Below are 6,000 nucleotides of genomic sequence, written 5' to 3' on the forward strand. Positions count from 1 at the left end.
CTTAGGCATGCGCTCGTTCCCGTTCCCGTTCCTGACGACGAGGAAGATGAGGGACCACAGAGGCCGAGTAAGGGTCGTTCCAAATGAAGGGAATGGAAAAGAGCTGTCATCCCCAACCAGCAATTTCCAAAAAAGGTCCACGAGGTCCGAACCGAAAAGGTCTAGAAAATGTCCACAGTCCAGACAAGGCCCACAGGAGAGTATGCCCTTGGTTCTCCGGCCAAAAACTAGGCCAGAGGCCGGCGTGCTCTCTGCCACAATGTTCGTCTGGCTACAAGTGTGCCAAATGCAATGCTTTTTTTGCGTCTGAAGGGCGGGTACAACTGCTTTGTCGTTTTCGTTCAGCCGTAAAATTGTTTGTGACTGCCACCGGGGGGCCCAGGTTTCAGGTTAACATCATTGCACTGCCGCTGACTTCGGCCCGTAACTTTACCGCTAACCGGCAGATCAACAAAATTGTCGACCTTTTGTATCTAGTTTAGTTTTTGATGAAACAGTTTCATATTTATTCTGGAGTGTATTAGCGTGTTGCAGAGAAGAAATAAAGGTACAAAAAAAAATCTAGTCTAACTGTTTCTTATCTTGCCAGTTAAAGGGTTAAGAAGACGCGGAACGACGTCTAGTGGACAGGGAGCGCCTTCTCTTCAGTAATGATTCGGTTCTTCGCTACCTTTGTTTTCCGCAACCTTGATGTTGTGCCGAAACAGTAGCCAAGTTGGCTGAGAAAGTCAAGCAGCCGTCCTCGTTCAGTTTTTGAAAGCTTCTGGTGGATGTCAGGTACCAAGGGCGGCGTTTTCTCGTGCTACAATGAAGTCGGCTCTACCGAAAGTGTAGCCGTTTTGGCTGAGCTCTAGAGTTCGGCGATGTTTCCCACGGCGATTCCTTTGCAAGGTGTTGGGGCTCTTCTCGGAAAATGGAGACCGACCATGCCGCGCCCATCTCGAAGTTTTGTTGCTCCTCTCATGTCGCCGATTCCACTTTCTAGAAGCAATTGGGGCTTTAATCGAGCAGATCTTTGCTGTAGGAAGCTCCACAAATCCCGACGGGTACGATATCACTGGGCCGCGGCAGTAAATTCACGTGGTTCGTTGGTACTCGGACCTCGAATAACGTCGCTTTGAGTTCTCCGGTGCTGGAACAGGTTTCGTTGCGTCAGTTAGTTTTTCGATGTAGATGACGGCGCGATAGTCGAAGAGAAAGCCCATTCCGATGATAACGTCCTTCGCACTGTCTTGCAGAATGACGAACTCCAAAAGGCGTCTCACCGCTGATGTCGAAGCGAGCAATGCATCTCCCGACTGGTGTAATGAGGTGCCCACCGGCCGTCGATGATCACGTTGAGACTGTTGGGCACCGTTGTAGAAGCACCGCTCCGATGCCCTCGTCGGTCGAGTGCGAGGCCCCCGGTGTGTTTGGGTGCTGTTTATGCCGTCGCTCTACGGCAACTTCGCCTGCAGGGGTTACCGCGCTTTTTATTTTACCGGCACTACAAGGGCGACGGGCTTTCACAACGGAGTTGGTGCATCGGCGAAGCAGGACGTCGTGTTGACAGCGACCGGAACCAGAGGCGAGGTGCAGGCGGGGAAGACTGTGGTCGCCGGAGGTACTCTTCGATCTCCGGCTCCCGTCCACTATAGCCTCAAACTGGGTCGCTAGGAAGGGAGTCACGCAGCCCTATTTGCCGATAGGACAACGGCGGCATATATGGTCGGCCTCGCCGCAATGATAACACAGCGGTCGTCGATCGGCCGCGCGCCACACATCCGTTTTTCTATGCGCCCTATCGGTGCGGACGAGTTGGGGTCGCCCTTTCCGACATCGGAAAGACTAAAGCGCTGGTAGGTCACGATGAAGCTGCGTCAAAGGGTGCCGGGCAGCAGGCGTCGTTCTCCGAGCTACTGCGGCGTAGGTCAAGGTGGTCTCCTCTTGTTCTGCTACGCTGGCTGGAAACTCCTGTTGGATTCCCCGCTAAACTTCCTGGCGGACAACATCGGCTATCGATAGCGAAGCCGGCTTATTAGGAGCAGGCTAAAGCTTCCCGATCTCTTGGTGGACGTTAGATCTTGCGAATGCTTTGGACGCTGAATACAAGATCGCCGCTACATGGCCGAGGGCAGCAACGCCGGGTAGTCGCTGGTAGGGACTGGCTCAAGCTTTCAGGGCGCGCTCGTTGTTCGCGTCCGAGGCGACGAAACCTTCGACCCTTGTCGGATGTCTTCTGGCAAGTCCGATGAAGATGTTTTCCCCCACACCTTGCATGAGGATTTATAGGTGGTTCTCTTCTCTAGACTGCGGGTGGGCGCGACGCTCAGACTCAGAACATCCTCCACGAAGCCGGCGACGGTCTCGTTGGGGTCCTGGGTTCTTGTTCGAAGAAGATTTTCGGCTTTCTCTCGGCGGTGTTGGTTGGCGACCTTCTTCTTCAGCTCGTTCTTAAAAACGTCACATGCCAAAACATAACAAAAACAAAAAGATAACGGGATTTTTGTGCCAGTACCTGAGAGTCCTTTCCAGCGGGAAACACACAGTTTTGCAGGCACTTTATGTCGGTCCAGCCATTGTTGCGGGCGGCGCGTTTGTACTGGTCGATTCTATCTTCGACGTCTACGTAGTGTTCCCCGTTAAACGGAGCAGCCGTCAGTTTTGCGACGGGCGGGTAAACGACGGCAGACGCCCCCGGGGTCTGTGGCGGTTGGCCATTGTCTTCTTCTTCGGCCTGGGTGTGTACAGCAGAAAATTAAAATCAGAAGCCTGTACCTGGGTGCGGCGTCTGGCCCGAGTTTAAGAATTTTGTAGAGTGGTTTTCTCTCACCGTGCTTGAAGTCGGACTTGGTTGACGGGTCGGCGGGGGCGAATGAGTGAACTTGGGAATATGGTGTTAGCCCGCACCTCAAACAAAGTGTAACGAATAATAACTGATGAGACGACAAAGGACCGAAAAAAACAAAGCGTTTAATAGGGTGAACAGTTGCCCAAAACAATCTAGAAGGCTAGTGTCGCAGTCGTGTGCATCGGCGAAACCGCAAAATCGAGCGCTGTAAAGAGGGCCCAGTCTTGTACACGTTACTAAAAAAAAGTAATCGATTACAATTACTATTACTCTTGGCAAAAAAAGTATTCGATTAGATTACTTGATTACTCGACGGCAAAAGTAATTGGACATTACTTAAAGAAGTAATCGTTACTTTTCCGATTACTTTATTGTGTGAAGACACATCTTTAGCGCTCATAACAATGAACTATTTCCAACCTATATTTCACATTTGCACAAGTATTGAAGAAGAAGAACTGGCTCCCTCTTCGTAGTCGTTGCACCTTCACAATGCGGACACAAGCATAGAATTCGTTTGAAGACTTTTAATGATTTGGGCGTTCGCCAGTGTGTGTGTGTGTGTGAGGGGGGGGGGGAGCGGAGGGGGTTCTAGATCTTGTTAAGCTTGACCAAGGGTTGTCGCTCAAAGTTTGCGTCGTTCATTTTATTATTCACATGTGGATGAGCTCGCATATTATACAAAAGAGCAGCAGCTACAGGATTTGAAACGGATCATGTGTAGTATCTATTAGCGGAAGAGATCGCCCCGACCACTTCTCAACTCGAAACATTGCTTGTCACAAGGACCACGTAGGGGAAATGGGGAAATATATCAACTGCCTTTGTTATATTTTGCATCCGCTTTAGGCATTCTTCGGTTCTGGTTCTCCTACGGGCTGCGAGTAGATACCCTAAGCAGGATTTTTTTAATTTTTTTTTTTTATTTCTGTGTGTGTGTGCGTGAGGGGGCTAGTTTGAGCGAAGGACTCACAAAGCTACATTCTGCTTCCTCAAACTTCACCCTGAATGGCCTTTGTCACGCACTGTGGCTTCCATGGGGCTTGCCACTCCCAGTCCCAGCTCGAAAAAAAACAACAAAAAATGGACATTCCACGGAAACTGTACATAGAAAAAGATGGACCTCGTTTCCTACAGCTCCGCAAAAATCTTTCTTCTTTAGCGCTCGAAAAAAGAAAAAAAAAAAAGATATTTTTGTCATTTTATGAAAAAAAAAAAGGCGTGTGCCGGGGGGGGGGGGGGGGGGGGGGGGTCCTGTAGACAAATTGTAACGGTTACAAGTAATTTTATTACTTCAAAAAGTAATCAGATTACTCTTGTGATTACTGCCTAATAAAAGTAATCAATTGATTACAAAATTACTTCAAAAAGTAATCGATTACAAGTAATTTGATTACATGTAATGCGTACGGTACAAGTCTGAAAGAGGTTGACTGCGGCTCCCCAGCCGAAACCCCTTACGAACACGCGTGGGCTTCTGGAACAATTGGCGTAGAATTTTCGCCGCGCAGAACATTAAGACCGTGAACAGGCAACAAAGTTGGCGAATTTACCGGAACACGACATTTGCAGAAACAAGAAAAAAAAGGCCAAACCGCGGCTAGGCACGAACGTGTAGCCTTTAGCGTGGGAGCAAAGAGCGATAATCATTTCCGCACGGGCTCGCCTGCTTTCAGACGCGCGTTGCAATACATGAAACTCCTAGATATAATAAAGCACTGGCGCATTTTCTCCCCAGAGCAGGTATTGGTCACCTTGGCATGCATGAAAAGTGAAGTGTGTTTCTTCCTCGCCCACGTCTGTTTTTCGCGCTGTTTCCTATGATGCTTAAGGACATACACTCAATACAAAACAGCAATCTCAGGTAAAAGCCTGAGCTCGAAAATATCTTTCTCGGTAATTTCGATCAGCTCACTAATTTGAATGCAAATATTTTCTAAATGCATTTTCCTCTGGTCTCCTCCGATAGGTCAAGTTATTCAACTTCTCATTTACAGATGAAAAAAATAGCTCGTTAGAAAATTCGTATTGAAGACCAGACTGTATCGCAAATTTGATGGTTCAATGAAGCATCAGCACGTATCCCTCAAGAAAAAACACAGTCTAAAGGAAGTCCCAGAATATAAAGAGAATCTGCCATTGCCTTTAGAAGGATCCTGATAATTAGGAAACCAACACTCTTATGTGCTTCCCAAAAATCACAACATGGGCTAATTTTTGAGCACAGTCAACGTTGTTCACAAGTACTAATTAATGTTCCCCTTCCCTCGCTAGGCTTGTCCAAAGTAAAAAAAAAAATACCACATATTCAAAGTGAACTAAATGAATACGTATTTGCTATATAAACGCTGTATATTCTTTTAGTTGCATTGAAACCTGATATGTGCCTTTATATTAGCTGACAGATTATTAAACGTGGCGCGTGGCGTATTTCGATAACCTTAATATCACACAACAACCAATTAGATAGCGGTGCTCATCAATATAAACACCTAAGAACGAACCATGAAGCAAGAAGAGTGAACGTAGGAAGTCGTGCGCTGTGGTTTTTGCGTTGTCAGTACATCTATCCTGTGTAAGTAGTTGCTTCAGCAGGGCCTATATATAGACATTTTCGGTTTCAAAAATACGACACAGGCCTAGCTTGCTATTGGTTAGGGAACTATTAAAGTGAGCAGGTTCAATTGCTTTAAATTGTTTAATGTTTCCTAGTTAGTTATAACTTTCAAAACGTCGGCATGTTAGAAAGGTCGCTTTCGACAAAGGCTCGGCTAAAACAGATCTTACACAAGCCGCTCATTTCTGAGTTTCACATCGCAGAAGCATCTTTGATGTGTTTACATCTCGGGATCTCGCGCGCGTAAATTGCTCGCTGCCCAAGGAAAAAAAATGCTTCGCGAAATTTCCGGGCTACGAAAGCCAGGTGGAACGTTCACTTGAATACGTGCGCTGTCGAGCCGGCTGCAGGGCGGGCAGACGTTGATTAAACGGCTGCCAGTTGCTTAGTTGCAACTTCATTAGCACACCGCGCAGAGCTGCGGGATGAGCATTCCGTTAGCAACGTAGGCCCTTTTTATACCAGCCTGTCGTTTTTCAAGGGTGATTTATATGTCTTTTTTCTACTGGCTTAACACCATTATAGTTAAACAATTGCGTTCTATATTCGTTAT

Source organism: Ixodes scapularis, unplaced genomic scaffold (genome assembly GCF_016920785.2).
Source record: "Ixodes scapularis isolate PalLabHiFi unplaced genomic scaffold, ASM1692078v2 PGA_scaffold0__279_contigs__length_252992795, whole genome shotgun sequence".
In the NCBI taxonomy this organism is placed as follows: Eukaryota; Metazoa; Arthropoda; class Arachnida; order Ixodida; family Ixodidae; genus Ixodes; species Ixodes scapularis.